Source organism: Acinonyx jubatus, chromosome A2, assembly GCF_027475565.1.
Source record: "Acinonyx jubatus isolate Ajub_Pintada_27869175 chromosome A2, VMU_Ajub_asm_v1.0, whole genome shotgun sequence".
Lineage (NCBI taxonomy): Eukaryota > Metazoa > Chordata > Mammalia > Carnivora > Felidae > Acinonyx > Acinonyx jubatus.
In genome coordinates, this window is record NC_069383.1 from 22,145,948 (window position 1) to 22,160,939 (window position 14,992).

Sequence of the window (14,992 nt, forward strand, 5' to 3'; positions counted from 1 at the left end):
GAGCTATTTGAAAGTGTCACAGACCTGCTGTCTCTTTAGGAACAGGCCAAGATCGCTACAGAGGATAATAATTTCGCAAGGCGAGAAACTCACTGGTAGTGTTCTGATTGCTGACACAGTTTACCAACTTAAGAATCCGTCTTCTGAGGGCACACCTTCTTGGGTTTCTTTCTGGCATGGGAGACCACATTATTTTATTAGATTTCTTGGAAGTGGACATTATAGTCACTAGAAAAAGCACAACAACCACAATTTGTTTCCAGAGTCGTCCTGGTTAAGTCAATATGCATTTGAGGTTTTATATTATAAATCCCATTAAATCATTCTCAAAATAGCCCTTTGCTGAACCTATGATTGAAGGATATTTGCAGGAACCCCAACCATTTAGTTGTATTTTTTCTCATCATGGTAAGTGTACTCTTTAATCCCCACCCCGTTTCCCCCCACTCTACCACCCCCTTCTGGTAACCATCAATTTTTTCTCTATAGTTAAGAGTCTGTTTTTTACCACCGCCCCCCTTTGCTTATTTGTTTTGTTTCTTAAATTCCACATATGAGTGAGATCATATGGTACTTGTCTTTCTCTGAAAGAGTCTTAGCGTTATACTCTCTAGCTCCATCCATGTGGTTCCAGGTGTTAAGATTTCCTTCTTTTTTATGGCTGAATGATATTCCATTGTGTATATATACCATCTCTTCTTTTTTTTAGTGTTTGTTTATTTTGAGAAAGAGAAAGAGCACATAAGCGAGGGAGGGGCAGAGAGAGAGGGAGAGAGAGAATCCCAAGCAGGCTCTGCACTCTGTCTGAATGGAGCTCGACACGAGGCTCAAACCTGTGAACCATGATATCATGACTTGAGCTGAAATCAAGTTGGATGCTTAACCAGCTGAGCCACCCAGGGGCCCCCAAAACCATTTAGTTTTATATATGAGCATATATACAAGTTTTTTGTTGGGAAGGATTTGAATACAGTGGGGCCTTTTTAAAGTGAATTCTTACAAGACAGAATTCTTCCAGATTATAAACTCGTGTCTTCCAGGGGGAAACTGGGTAAAGATGGAATGGATGGGGGTGAGTCTTATAAAGTTGGGACTTACACTAAGTCTACTGGACTGCAGTCTAGCTTCACACAGACAGTCAGACTTGATGTATGATGCCACGCCTGTGCCCCCATAGATGCAGTGAGGGGAGCGGGGCAGGGAGCTGATGAGCATAGCTTCTTCATGGGTGCCTTGGACTAGGGGAGCCTGAGAATCTTGAAGTGAGAGGAAAACTAGGACGTTACTTTTCCTTTGTGGACCAGAGAAGTTCTCCCTTTTTTTGTTGACTGCCATTTGCCCATCAATAATCCCTTCATTCTTCTTTTTCTATCCCTGCCATTTCAGAAGGTCCTTATTATCTGAAGAGAACTGGCACCAGAAAACTGCTTTAAGAGAGTCAACTTAAAACTGAATCAGATATTTGAAACAAACAGTAAGAGAAAAAGCTATTTTAAGAGATTGGTATTAGGACTAAGTCTTGAAAAGTTAAAAATAAGCGGAATTTAAATTTGTCTTACATTATAGAAAAGAAACTTGGGATATGATGCGCCAATATGTTACTTCTTAGAACAAAACTGCACGGTGACTTCTGCCACAGAATCGTAAAGACAGTGATTTTTGGTGTAAGCGTTCAAAGTTTCCCAAGGGCCTCTCTTAGCCTTTGGATATACGAACCATGGTCTTCAAGAGGCTCCCTCTCATGAAATCACCTCTGTTGACTTTGACTTCCTTCGTCGTCAGCTATTCAGCACAAGTGAACCACATTGCATTTGCGTTCTGTGATACGTAGCAACCAAAGAGTGAGCCAGAATAGATGCTGATGTTGAGGACAAAGCATTAAGTGATCACTTTTTTTGTCAGTGTTTTCATGTTATGATGACATGTGCTTCCTTGTGCAGCCTGGTCACCACAGAGACCCAGAATGATTACTGAAGTAATCACGGACCCTTCCATATTATGTTACATCTAAAGCGCTCAGTACGGCTTATTGGGCTTGATAATCAAACACACGTACGTGTGAATGCACTTTCCTGGCACTTAACGAGGTTCTAGAACCCTGGGTAAGTTAATCACAGAACCTCAATCAAGTTCTTGATATGTAATGTAGAGTAATAAAACCAGCCTTTCAGACTGGTCATGGAAATTCGAGCCCATGGATATAAAACTCCTGGGTACTACATAGCACATGCAAGTCAAAATGAGAAATGTTCCCTGTTAGGGTTCGTGTTGCATTTGTGTGGTGCCTTCCGGTTTATGTAAGACTCTCACGTTTAATTCAGACTGAAGAACTGAAATTTTAGGAAAATCACTAAAGATTTTTAAGGTCTACAGTGACCTGAGGAATCTAAATTTTGGAAGACTATATTCGGCGACCCTGTACGTCATGGATTAGACCACATGATTTGATCACCATTTCCTTCATGCTGTAGGTGGGAACAGTGAGGCCCAAGGAAATTACACAACTTTCTCAGGATCACATGGTTTGTATCTGGCAGAGGTCTACCTAGAACCCCATCTTCTTACTCCTTAACTGTGTTTTCCCATCACATAGTTGCTCATTGTCAAGAGAACCAATTAAAAAGGCCACTGTACTTGTCCAGGAACAGAGGTCCACCATGTTTATTGGCAGTGGGAAAGGGAGGGGGAGGGAAAAGGCAGTGGTCATTGAAAATGGGTGCTTTTTTACCAGGCTCCGTGAAGAGGGGAGTCAGAGGCTGAGCTTGCAAACTTGGCTGGATGGCCATACAGTTAATTAAATTAAAATAAGTAGAATTTGTTGGTTTTGGTTTTGTTGCTTCCTAACAAGTTTAAAGGGACCGCCCCATCCAGATGGAAATAGGTAGGGTTAAAAGTAGGAGAAATCACCAGTGCTGAAGACATAAATTTGAGACCAAAATGCCAAAGCAGGAGCATTGAAACAGTTTTTGTCTCTATATGTGAATATATGCACCTGGACTTTGTGACATATTCTCAGTTTGAGACCAGCCCACATTGTTGTAATTTCCTGCCCAGTTATAATCACTAACTGTTGTACCTTCATCAGAAAGAATTGTCCCCATAGATTCTTCTGCATTTGTGTGTTTGTTTTGTTGGATGGCTCCTGCTGTGGCACCGAGAGACAGACTTTGCCGGGCCCTGTTTTATAAACAAATCTGTTCGTGCACACTTTTCTTCTATCATTGTGTGTGTACAACTGTCTCTGCTTTTCCCTCTAGACACACGGAAGCCCAGGAAGTTAGAAGCTTGTTTTCTTTTAGAACTATGCAGGCATCAAAGAAAAATGTGTCCATGCATTAAACATGTACACATCTATCCTGTGTAAGGTTTTGAATCTTCACTATTTTAACTCCAGGCAGTGACCTCTCCAAGCATACATTGCAGCCCACTATACACACAGTAGCCCTGAAAGACATCCTTAAAGCTGCCACAAAACTTTTGATTAAGCTCAGTGAATAAAGCTCTTTTTACTTTTAAAGTTCATTCTGTGGACCATAAATGGGACTAGTCACCCAAGATGATGAAAGCATAATGCTGAAGGATAATTCGTCCCTTGCTTAGATTGGAAAGTGAACTTATAATAATATATATTCATATGGTCACTTCCTACCTGTAGAGTTTGTGTGTGTGTGTGTGTGTGTGTGTGTGTGTGTGTGTGTGTGTGTGTGTTTTATTTAATATTCCAGTCAAGTTCAAGTTTTTATGACAGGAAGTATGTGAATGGTTATGATAGGAGCAAATAACACTTGATTTTATGATTATATAGTGCAGGAAGTAACTTTTCATGCCAAGTAAATCTTTGGGGGAAAAAAGTGCCGGCTTATAAATCTAACGTACGTAAGTTTCCCAGAATCTTTGCTCTATTAAGTAGAAATGACACCAGCATGTGGTCTTATTTCTTCCTTTTCCTAACTTTTCTTGTCGATAAATGTCTCTGTTTTAGGAATGGGCATTTTCCGGTATTTTGGTGTGACCCAACATGACCCAGAACCACTCAAAAAGTTCTAAGTGAATATATAATAGGGCCAGACTTGATGGAATATATAGCATGAAAAGCTTGAAGGCACTGAATAGGAAAGTTCTTTTTCCATGAAGAGTAAATGGCCAAGTCCTCACTCGCCATCAAAGCAGAGGAGTCCCCTAACTTCTCTTACTCGTGGGGCCATCCATGTTCAGTAAGCAAGTGGGAAAGACAGTTTGTTTAACATCCAAGAGTCTGTATATGAGCAGGTTTAAGAGAAAAGAAAGAATTGGGTAGAACTTCGGGTATGTTCCTCACCGGCAGACCTTTAATGGAGGCTTTTGTTTTTAATAGTGATGATGATGATGATGATGATGATGGAAAGAAAAGATGATTTTTCCTCATCTTCCTCTTTTCTTCTTAAAGCCTGAGGGACTTATAGTGAGAAGAAAGTTTATAACTGATGCTTGTTCTTAGGACCGACCGGTATTACACACACATGCATCACATGAGTGAATGGATGCCAGTTAGTCAGATAAGAATACCCGAGAAGTGTCTCATAATTCCGCGTGCCTCCACAGCCCCTGTGGGCTGTGACACAGTGACACAGCACCACTGAGGGAGTGACTGGGTGGAGATTCAAACTTTAACCCTGTAACCGTGAGCCTCCCTTAACTACACTGATTGAAAACACAGTGTCTAAATACCTTTTACCTCTAAAACTTAGTATCACAGATTTTGCAAAGAAGTAGTTTGCAATTTTATGAAAACAAATGTATTAGAGTTACCAGTACTTGGTTGTCCTTAATTTCCTTTAAATCCGGTAGAGAAAATATTTGCATGTGGCCTGATGAGAAATCTGCCTCAAGGAATAGTGCACAAGGCAGTTTCCCGAGTGCTATTTTACTTCACGCGCACCCAGCCTGGTGTGACTGGTGGGCATCCCCGTGGAAGGCTCCAGAGCAGAGTGGTCAAGGTCAGGCTCCCTGGTTTTGAATCTTGAATCCTGGCCCCACCACCCACTGATGGTGTGACCCTGACCAGGTCTGTAAAGGCCCAGAGGCTCAGTTTCCTTGTGTGTAGGCCGGGGATAGTGATGGAATTCAGGGTTGCGGTGGGAATTCAGCGAGTATGTGTACAGCTCGTGGTAGTGTAAGCCAGCCCTGTATGTCGTTTTGCCTTTACCACTGATGATTAAACTGGGTGAAAGGGGTCGGGTGACCCGAACCAGAGCAAAGCATAGCCAGAGGAAGAGCCGCAGCTCAAACACAGGCCTTCTGTGTGCCCTCCCCATGCGAGGCCGCCCCCCCCTCCCTTTCTGTAAAAGTGCTACTAAAGAGTGCACTCCTTTTCACTGCTTAAAAGAAAACTTGGAGTCAGGTTAAACGTAAAAACATTTGTCACAGGGTTTTATTTTGTTTGGGAGGAGCGGGGCAGGGGATGGCGGGCCCAGAGATCTGGAGAGTGAACACTGATCTATAAACTTGGACCTGAATGATGTCTGCAGCACACCAGCTGGCAGCAAGACCTGGGTAGTCTGTGTGGTTCAGTCACGTTCAAAATACCCACCCTGAGAAGTAATCCCCTTAGCACCCCCAGCGCACAGGAGTCCTGACAGGCGGCAGCTTCTTGGGGGCAGCACAGCTGGAGGGTCCGTGTTCTGTGTGCTGTTCCCCCCCAAGCACGTATTTTGTATTTCATGGTCTTTATTCTGTGTTGCTCTACTTTTCCTTTCTTTTCTTAAAACATCCGCATTGGCCACCCAGGCCTTAAGAGAGAGATTCCTGTGAAGCACAGTCTGAAAAGGAAACCAAGGCACAGAAGCTTTGAGAGCTCTGGGCATGTGTGTGACTAAGGCGCAGTGTGAGAGAGAAGCTGGTGTTTTAGTGAGCGAGGACAGTAACCTGTTCTGACACTTGAGTAGTTGTCAGGCCTCTAATCACTGCTTTTTTTTAACATTTATTATTTTTGAGAGAGAGCGCAAGTGTGGGAGGGGCAGAGAGAGAGGGAGACACAGAATCCAAGGCAGGCTCCAAGCTCTGAGCTGTCAGCACAGAACCTGATGCGGGGCTTCAACCCACGAACCGTGAGATCATGACCTGAGCTGAAGTTAGGTGCTTAACCGACTGAGCCACCCAGTTGTCCCCCTCCCCCTTTTTTTTTTTAATCTTTTTTAATGTTTATTTATTTTGGAGAGAGAGACAGAGCACAAGCAGAGGAGGGGCAGAGAGAGAGGGAGACACAGAATCCGAAGCAGGCTCCAGGCTCCAACCTGTCAGCACAGAGCCTGACGTGGGGCTCGAACTCCTGAACCGTGAGATCATGACGTGAGCTGAAGTTGGATGCTTACCCGATTCAGCCATCCAGGTGCCCCTTCCCCCCATTTTTTTCAATAATTTTTTTTATTATTTTTATTTTTGAGAGAGAGAGAGAGAGCGTGAGCAGGGGAAGAGCAGAGGGAGAGGGAGACAGAGGATCTGAAGCAGGCTCTGCAGTGACTACAGAGAGCCCGATGCAGGGCTCGAACTCACAAACCACACGAGATCATGACCTGAGCCAAAGTTGGACGCTCAACCGACTGAGCCACCTAAGTGTCCCATCATTGCTCCTCCTTTCACCAAGCTTAGTATTGATAGGATTTTTTGAAGTTGTAGATACTTAAAACTATTCTCCCTGTAATGGGTTCCTCTTCTTTTGACATTATACAGAATGTTCCTCTTGCTGTTGAGGAGGCTCATAAGGTCTTAGGAGTGAGGGCAGAGGATAGACTCTTATGTTGTGTTGTCGTTTTGGATAGAATTCTTAACATCAATTATTGATGCTGTTTTTACTCGTTCTCAATTTGAAGATTATATTCATATCATGCAAATGGTTCCCTACTGTTCTTTTTAAAATACCAGTTTGAAGGGCACTTGGGTGGCTTAGTCAGTTGAGCATCTGACTTCGGCCCAGGTCATGATCTCCTGGCTTGGGTGTTTGAGCCCTTCGTCAGGCTCAGCACTGACAGCTCAGAGCCTGGAGCCTGCTTGGGATCCTGTGCCTCCCTCTCTCTCTGCCCCTTTCCTGCTCACAACTCTGTCTCTCTCTCTCAAAAATAAATCAAAAACGTTTAAAAAAACTAAAATAAAATAAAGTATCAGTTTGGCAAAGATTATAAAAATATATCGCATTAGTGAACATTGGCTTCCAAAGCATAAAACACAATGGCTTTATTAAAAAATCTTCCCATGTGTTTTCCATGTTTACCTTGAGTATTCAAAACCAAGAAGAGTCGGGATAAAAGTGGCAGAGTGCCACCACATTAGAAATCACGGGCTGAAGGTGCTGGGTCACAACTGTCCATTCATTGGTCTTTAGTCTTGAGTTTGCACTAAGTGGAAGCTGGTATTTTTCTCCTCATACCTTCAGGAGCCCCGCCCCCTCCCCACCACTTCCACCCAAGACAGAAGCACATTAGCAACCTGAAAATAAAGGACAGACTTTTTTTTTTTAATTTTATTTATTTATTTATTTATTTATTTATTTATTTATTTATTTTAGAGAGAGAGAGTGTGTGAAGTGGGGAGGCACAGAGAGATAGGGTGACACAGAACTCGAAGCAGGCTCCAGGCTCCGAGCTGTCAGCACAGAGCCCGACGCGGGGCTTGAACTCACGAACTGCGAGATCGTGACCTGAACCGAAGTTGGATGCTCAACTGACTGAACCACCCAGGCGCCCCAGAGGACAAACTTTTTTAAAGCCCCTCTTTCAGCACAGTATCTACTAGTCCCATCAGAAAATGGTCTCTGTCAGCATTGGAACTCTCTAGGATAAAAGCAGTTTTTTTTAAATTTGCCCAGTTGTTAAGAAATTCTGTTCCTCTCTGACATAAATGATCATGTTTGGCTGAAGCCAAGAGAAATACAAAATGTCGTATTTTAGCCCTACATGACCAGTTTTCAAAGGGTGCTTTGGTGTGAACGCCACATGGCCATCCTGTTAATGTGATGGATGGGATCTTACAAATAACTATTTTTCTGCCCCCATCATCAACAAATCTGAAAAACTTCTCTCTTTCCACAAACCCTAGGGATGGCCCTCAGAGCCTGGGGTCTTCCGTGTCTCAGTGCCCAGTAGGAGAGAAGATTTCCATATTCGAAATTTGGGGACAAGTGAAAATAACTCTGTCTCTCCTTGAAGGGTTAATGCTCCAACCAGCTCTGGATTGGTTCGCTCGAATCTTAAAATTACTTTTCTGGTCACGCGCACTGAAGGTCTAAGCATTTGTGAAATGTCTTTTTTTTCCCCCCCTTCTTTCTCCTGATGCTGTTCTCTTGGCTGTCTTAATTACACAGGGGTTGAGAAACCAAATTAAAATTAGGCGTGGCTGGTAAACAGTGATCACGTTGCATGCTTTTAGTTTTGCGTGTTGGAGTTACTTCTCGTCCCTGTGTTGCTTGCCTCCCACTTTTTTTTTTTTTTTCCCGAAGGAAATATCATAAGCTCTTTTAGAAATACTCACAGGAAGTGAGTATCCATATGCTGGTTTCTCGCCAGCGACTGAGCGTTGACAGGTGGAGAATAGGGCTGCAGCCCTCCCAGATTTATTTGCACATTTCCACCAGAGCAGAGGATTAATTCAGGGTGTGATAGACCAAAGGGGTTTTGTAGAGCCAGGGAGTCATAAGAGGAAATTGGTCAGTACGCGTCATCTCGAGAGGGAGGGTGATTCAGGTTGCTGCGGTGGGGTCAGCAAGGCACGTGGCTGCTGTGTCTGAGGGTTCTGCTCGCTGCTCCGAGGGCAGGCTGCCTTCTAAAAATGAATGCTCCCTCCACCGCCAACAGCGATTCTTTCGCAGTGAATCACTTCCAGAAATGAATAGCCACAGTTTTTCTGGAATGAACGTTGTGAAATCCCTCACTCATAATGGCAGGTTTTCAGTTGGTGGTTTTATCAGAAATTTCTCAAGATCAAAACGAAACCTCCTCTTTAAAAAGAAAGAAAGTACTCTCGATACAGAAAGCAAAAGTATTTCCAGTCTCTTCACGAAGAACTGTCACAGAAGATCTCCGTACCTGTGTTTAGAGACACACGTCTGTGTATTTTGCCTGAAACGCGTGAGTTCTCAGAATTAATGGATTCGTTGCCGGTGGCTGGTGGTTTCTGATGCAGAAGGTCGCTAACTAGAAGAAATGTTCTGTCCGGTGAGTAGGTGGTAGATTCCGATGATTTTTGCTAAACCAGTGTTCATGGTCTTGAGTTGTGGATTCAGAAGACTGCCAGCAAGCTCTTAAATGCTACTGCTTTATATGATTTAGTGGATGGAACCACAGGATTCACAGAAGCCTGTGAAGCGTTTTTCAGAATGTGGAGTAACTGAATAACCATTGGATTTTTTTTATTTTTATTTTTCTGAGTTACACTAGTCCTTTTGAGGAGGAAAGGATGTTTTACAGAAGGAAGCGGTTTGTGGGGGGCTTTTAGAGCTACAGCTACTGCTCTTCTATATGTAAAGTACTGTTCTGCCCTCTTAGAAGATAGAAACAAATGTACGGTCTCAACAGAGAAAAAGTTATGGCAGCTCTTTTTAAATGAAGAAACTTCATCCACGTCTTACTCCTAACTGGATTTTTTTTTTTCCTCCTCAATACTCACAAGGAGAAACTGGAAGAAGACTAACCTTCTGGCAGTGCCTGCGATATGTCTCATTCAGAACCCGGTGAGCTCTCCATAGATTACCGGCCACCCTTTTATCCAGGGGGCGAAGAGAGGGAAAGACAGTTACTGGAAACAGTGAGTGCAGTTTAAGGAACTGTTCTGTCTCCCAAGCGGATAAGTTGTTTGACCTACTGACTCATTTCATAGGAATTGGGAAAACAACCTAGTGTGGTTTTCATTGTTAGTCCTGGAAGATTCCAAAATGTGTGTGTCTGCAAGTAAGAGGAGTTGGAGAAAGGTAGTGTTGCCGTTTGCTGTCTCTGCTTGCCTGTTTTCCTGACGGAATTCAATCGCTTGTTTCCAGGACAAGACCAGCCCGTGCTCCAGAATCCTCTGTGCACTGCTCAGTGGTGAGTATGGATGACAGCAGTTTCTGATTTCCGCTGGTTCTTGCTTCTAAATTTCTAAATGGCTTTTCGTCCTAGGAAAAGCTTTAAAGAGCATCTTTTCCTGGCCCATTTATACTACATTTCACATTTACCTGTAGAAAATACTGTGGATGTGGTGATAATTCTAAAAGATGGTATAACCTACAGACGACAATAGAAGTTAGGAGTTAAGATAGATTGATTTTTGCAGCATATCTTCCCAAAGGCAGTGTTGATTTTGACATATTTACATTAAGGGTTTTCGTGATGTTCTTTAAAACACACGTATGGAAGATAACAGTACGTTCTGGCAAAAATAATAAAGTTACTAATAGTTGGTGAAAGGCATATGTGTTTGGTTAGTAACATTTGTGTGCAGAGAAGCTTTTTGATTCCTGATGTTTGGGTTTTAAAGCAATATTACCAGATAAACTAAAGGTATCAAAAGAGGACAAAGAAAGTATTACTGAACTTTGTTAAAAGTAGAAAGCTATTTGAAGTGATTAACACTCGAAGTGTTAGATTATCGCCTCTTATCTTTTCGTGTACGTTGGGTTTCCCAAATCACACCTTGAAGTTATGGTCTCCATTAACGCAGAAGATGCTTAATGTAGAATTGTGGCAGAATTTCTCTTTCTCTTTGGAAATGGCAGAGTAGAAAGTTGAATCGGTCATTCTGGTGCTGCTTATTCGGTTTACTGCTTTATTGTGTCTGAGTGCCTTAGAACTGAGGTACTTAACCTTTTCAGGGTGTTGGGCCCCTTTGAGATGATGATGGAAGCTATGAGCCCACTTAGCATACTCACAGTAAGTTGCCTACATTTCAGGACATTTGTAGCTCAGTAGGGCTCATCTGGGGCCCCCAGGTTAAGGACACAGCCCAGAGCCAGACCTTACCATGATTCTGCCATACCTGAGTTCCCTAGTAAACACTATGATTTAAAAGAGGAGGCATCCGAGTCAGAAAGAAGTCATTCTCTGTTTGCTAGGTAGGGGTGCAAAGCCTGAAAAAGGGAAGGAAGAAAGGTGGAGTGGAGAAAATATGTGACTGATACTAAATAAGTAAGGAGAATGGATAATATTCTCAGAACCTCCAAACAGATACCGCAGGATCCCTAAACATTTAACCATGTATCGTTGTAGAGACTTTAAGACTCATGGTTAACAGTTGGGGAGGATTTTTCACATACATAATGAAATCTCTTTTCTTTTTTTTTTTCCTTTTCCATTGTGTACGTTACCAAATTAGGACTACAAATCATCCAGACTCCAGAAATGTAATTGAAAACAAGTGTAACAAACTGAAAAATGGTTCTCCATTAGCAGAAGAAATCTGGTGGGGATAGATGGAAGGTAGTTTACTTGAGTACAGAAAAACACCATTTAAAAAGAATGTAGTCCTCACTGCCCATCAAGTCAATTCAAGTCAGTACTGTAAGTCTGTTGTGGAAAAAAATAGACATATGAGTCTTGGCTGTATTAACAGAAGTATGACATAAAAGGGTAAGAAAACAAGGCTTGCATTAGTCACACTCGTTATTGTGTCCAATTTGAGTCACATTTGAAAAAAAGATTTGGGGTGATTATAAAGAGCAGATATACAAGCAACAAAAGTTGTATACTCTTCCAGCAAAAGATAAAGTGGCTGAGAGTTTTAGCCTGAAAAAGTCTAAGGGATTTCTTGCTAATGGTCTATGAGTAGTGGGAGTCTGATTTATCTTTAGATCCCTGGGGCGCAGCACACTGCCTTGCTTTTCAGTAAATTGCAGTGTTTTAGATGACTGTCTTGTGTGAGGACTTTGGTAACACTTCCACGATAGGCTGGGCAGGAGCAAATGGATTCACGTAAAACCAAAGAGATATTCTCAGGACGTAAGGTATATAGGGGCGCCCGGGTGGCTCAGTTGGTTAAGCGTCTGACTTTGGCTCAGGTCATGATCTCACAGTTCATAGGCTCAGGCCCCACGTCGGGCTCTGTGCTGGCAGACAGCTCAGAGCCTGTAGGTGCCTTCGGATTCTGTGTCTCCCTCTCTCGCTGCCCCTCTCCCACTTGCACTCCCTCTCTCTTTCTCAAAATAAATAAATAAAATTTTTTTAAAAAAGCATATTGGGGTGCCTGGGTGACTCAGTCGGTTAAGTGTCCGACTTCGGCTCAGGTCATGATCTCATGGTTCGTGGGTTCAGGCCCTGCGTCAGGCTCTGTGCTGACAGCTCAGAGCCTGGAGCCTGCTTCAGATTCTGTCTCCCTCTGTCTCTTCCCATTCCCTGCTCGCACTCTGTCTCTGTCTCTCTCTCTCAAGAATAAATAAACATTAAAAAAATTTTTTTAAAGAACATAAGGTATATAATAAATTTGTTGGCTGATGAATAGATAAGAAAGACTACTTCCGTTGCCAAGATTATCAAGTAGATGAGTGGCTGGCCGAGGGAGTTGATGAGATCTTGGGTTGAGATCTTTCCCAAGATGAGAATAGGTAACTGTGTCTGAGATGGTGGAAACCTTTATTAATTCATTCAACAAACACTGAGGGCCTCCTTTGCGAGGCCTCACATTCTGGGAGAGGAGGCAAAGGCACAAAAATAGAGATCACAGTGTGCGATGGGGGCCGCGGTTGCATAAAAATCAGCCTGCCGTGGGACCTGGTAACACCTAGCTGCCATCCATGAGGCCTCCTGATGAAAGGGATGTCTGAATTGACTCTTGTTAGCTAGGAGTTAGCCAGACAAGGGAGGCAAGCATTGTGGCGAGACTCTGGGTCAGAGGCTCAGCGCCTGAGCTACAGTGGAGGGTGTGAGAGAGGAACAGTTAAGAGAAGGTGAAGCCGGAAGGGAGTCCCTGACAACGGTTCTAAGAGGCCACACCACCTTAGCCTGAACGTCTCTGTCTGGGAGGGTAACGTGGGCAGACGCACTTTGGAAAGCTCACAGGGGCTGCAGTGAAGAGAATGAACTGGGGGGAAGGGGAGCCGGGCAGGTCAGACAAGGCCAGGAGACCAGATGGAAAGAGAGCTGCCCTCGTGGGAGCCCTCCAGTGGAGAAACGACGAGGACCCCTGCGGCGGGGGATTCGGGAGAGGTTGGTGAGGTGGGAAAGGGCAAAGGGGGAGTAAGGACAGTGGCTTAGGTTATTAAGTGGTATCATTCACCACAAGAGGAACTTCCAGACGAAAAGCAGGGCTGAGGGAAGATGAGGCAGCATTTGGACGTAGCAGAGTGCACACAGACAGGCAGGTGTGCAGGAGACCGGGGGAGGGGCAGGGTGGTGGGCACGGTTGTGGAGCTGGAGGTGTAGACCTTCAACACCAGCTCACAGTCATTATTTTACCGGTGGGTGGTCTTGACTGGTGCGAGACCTGTTTCTGAAGCAGTGGATCTCTTCCAAATTGTTACATGGTATTTTCTATTTTTTCTAACTTGTTTGTAATAAAACGCCTTTAAAATATGAAATAGTATAAAGAAGAAATATAAATTATCCCTGATCTCATCACCCAAAGCTCTTAACATTTGTATTCTCCTCCAGCATCTTCCTGCACACACACAGTGTTTACAGAATTAGCATCATTCTGTGTAGGACCTTCTATATCCCATTTCTTCAATGAGCATTTTCTCCAAGTGCTTCTTAAAAATGCCTTAAAAACATTTTTAACAGTGTGATATATTCTCCAATCTGAGAGTGTTTAGTCAGCTTCCATTTTTTTTAAAAGCCAGTTTTACATTATAATAATTGTCCTTTGAAGTATGAATCTTGGACATTTTTCATTAAAATATAGTAAAGTAATGCAATAATATTAATATATATTAATAATATTGACATATTAACATAACATATTAATATTAAATAATATACTAAAATACTTCCTTAGGATAGATTCCTTGTAGTGAGTTTATTAAGTTAAAGGAATTAAACTTTTTATTTATTTATTTTTATTTTTCTCACTCTAAGTAGGCGCCACACCCAACAAGGGGACTCGAACCCACAACCCTGAGATTAAGAGTCGCATGCAGTACCAGCTGAGCCAGCCAGGAAGCCCAGAATTAAACTTCTTAAGGATTCTTGATGCCTCTTTGCCAGATTGTTTCCTAGAAAACTTGTACCAGGTCACCCACATTCTAGCAATGAATGAAACGCCCATCTCACTGTATCTTCATCAGTGTTGAGTATTACCTTTTAAAAAAATCTTTAGAGAAAAATGTTACATTATTTTTGGCTCACTTATTCGACAGCTAGGCAGTGGCTGCCCTCTCTGTGCTAGGTTCGTGGCATTCTGTAATTGCTTCCAGTAAAGGTTAAATTTTTTGTGTGTTTCTTAACCCAGTTTCTTTTTGTAAATTTCTGTTCACATCCATTATCAACTTTTCTATGGAAGTGTGACTGTTTCTGTAATTTTTTTGAGAGGTGTGTGTGTGTGTGTGTGTGTGTGTGTTAGCAGTATTTGGGCAAATATTTTTCTCACCTTTTTTGATTTTTAATTTTTGCTTATGATTCTTTTGAGACACAGAATGTTTACCTTCTGTTTAGTTAAATAAGTGATTTTTGTCTTTTTCTTTTCTTTGTGACTCTCCTGTTAACTTGGGCTTTGGAATTCCTTCCTGACCAGAAGTTAGAAGATATTCTTCTGAAAAATAATTTCATTTTGTATATTAAACTCACCAAATTAGAAGTTAGGTATAAGGGATTTTTTTTTTCATGTGGTCAATCACCCAACGTCCTGTATGAAATCATTTATCTTCCCCTGTTAATTTTTAGTGCTTCCTTTATTTTATACTTCAAGACCTTTTGCTATTATGTTTAGCTGAAAGAGTCCATGAATTTGGGGGGATATTGGTATCTGTGTGGAGGATGTGATACACTTTTTTTCCAACATTTCATTATGAAAAATCTCAAGTATATAGTAAGGTTGAAATAATTTCACAGTGAACCCCCTC

The 14,992-nt window shown here is 42.5% G+C and overlaps 1 long non-coding RNA gene across 1 annotated transcript in view; it reads left to right on the top strand.

The window, feature by feature from the left end:
- Positions 1–1,048: 1,048 nt before the first annotated feature.
- LOC106989397 (uncharacterized) overlaps positions 1,049–14,992 on the top strand; it is a 33,751-nt gene continuing 19,807 nt past the window's right edge. Inside the window, exons 1-2 of the long non-coding RNA XR_008296631.1 lie at positions 1,049–9,700; positions 10,004–10,049. This is a non-coding gene — a long non-coding RNA (uncharacterized LOC106989397). The remainder of the gene's footprint in view (positions 9,701–10,003; positions 10,050–14,992) is intronic.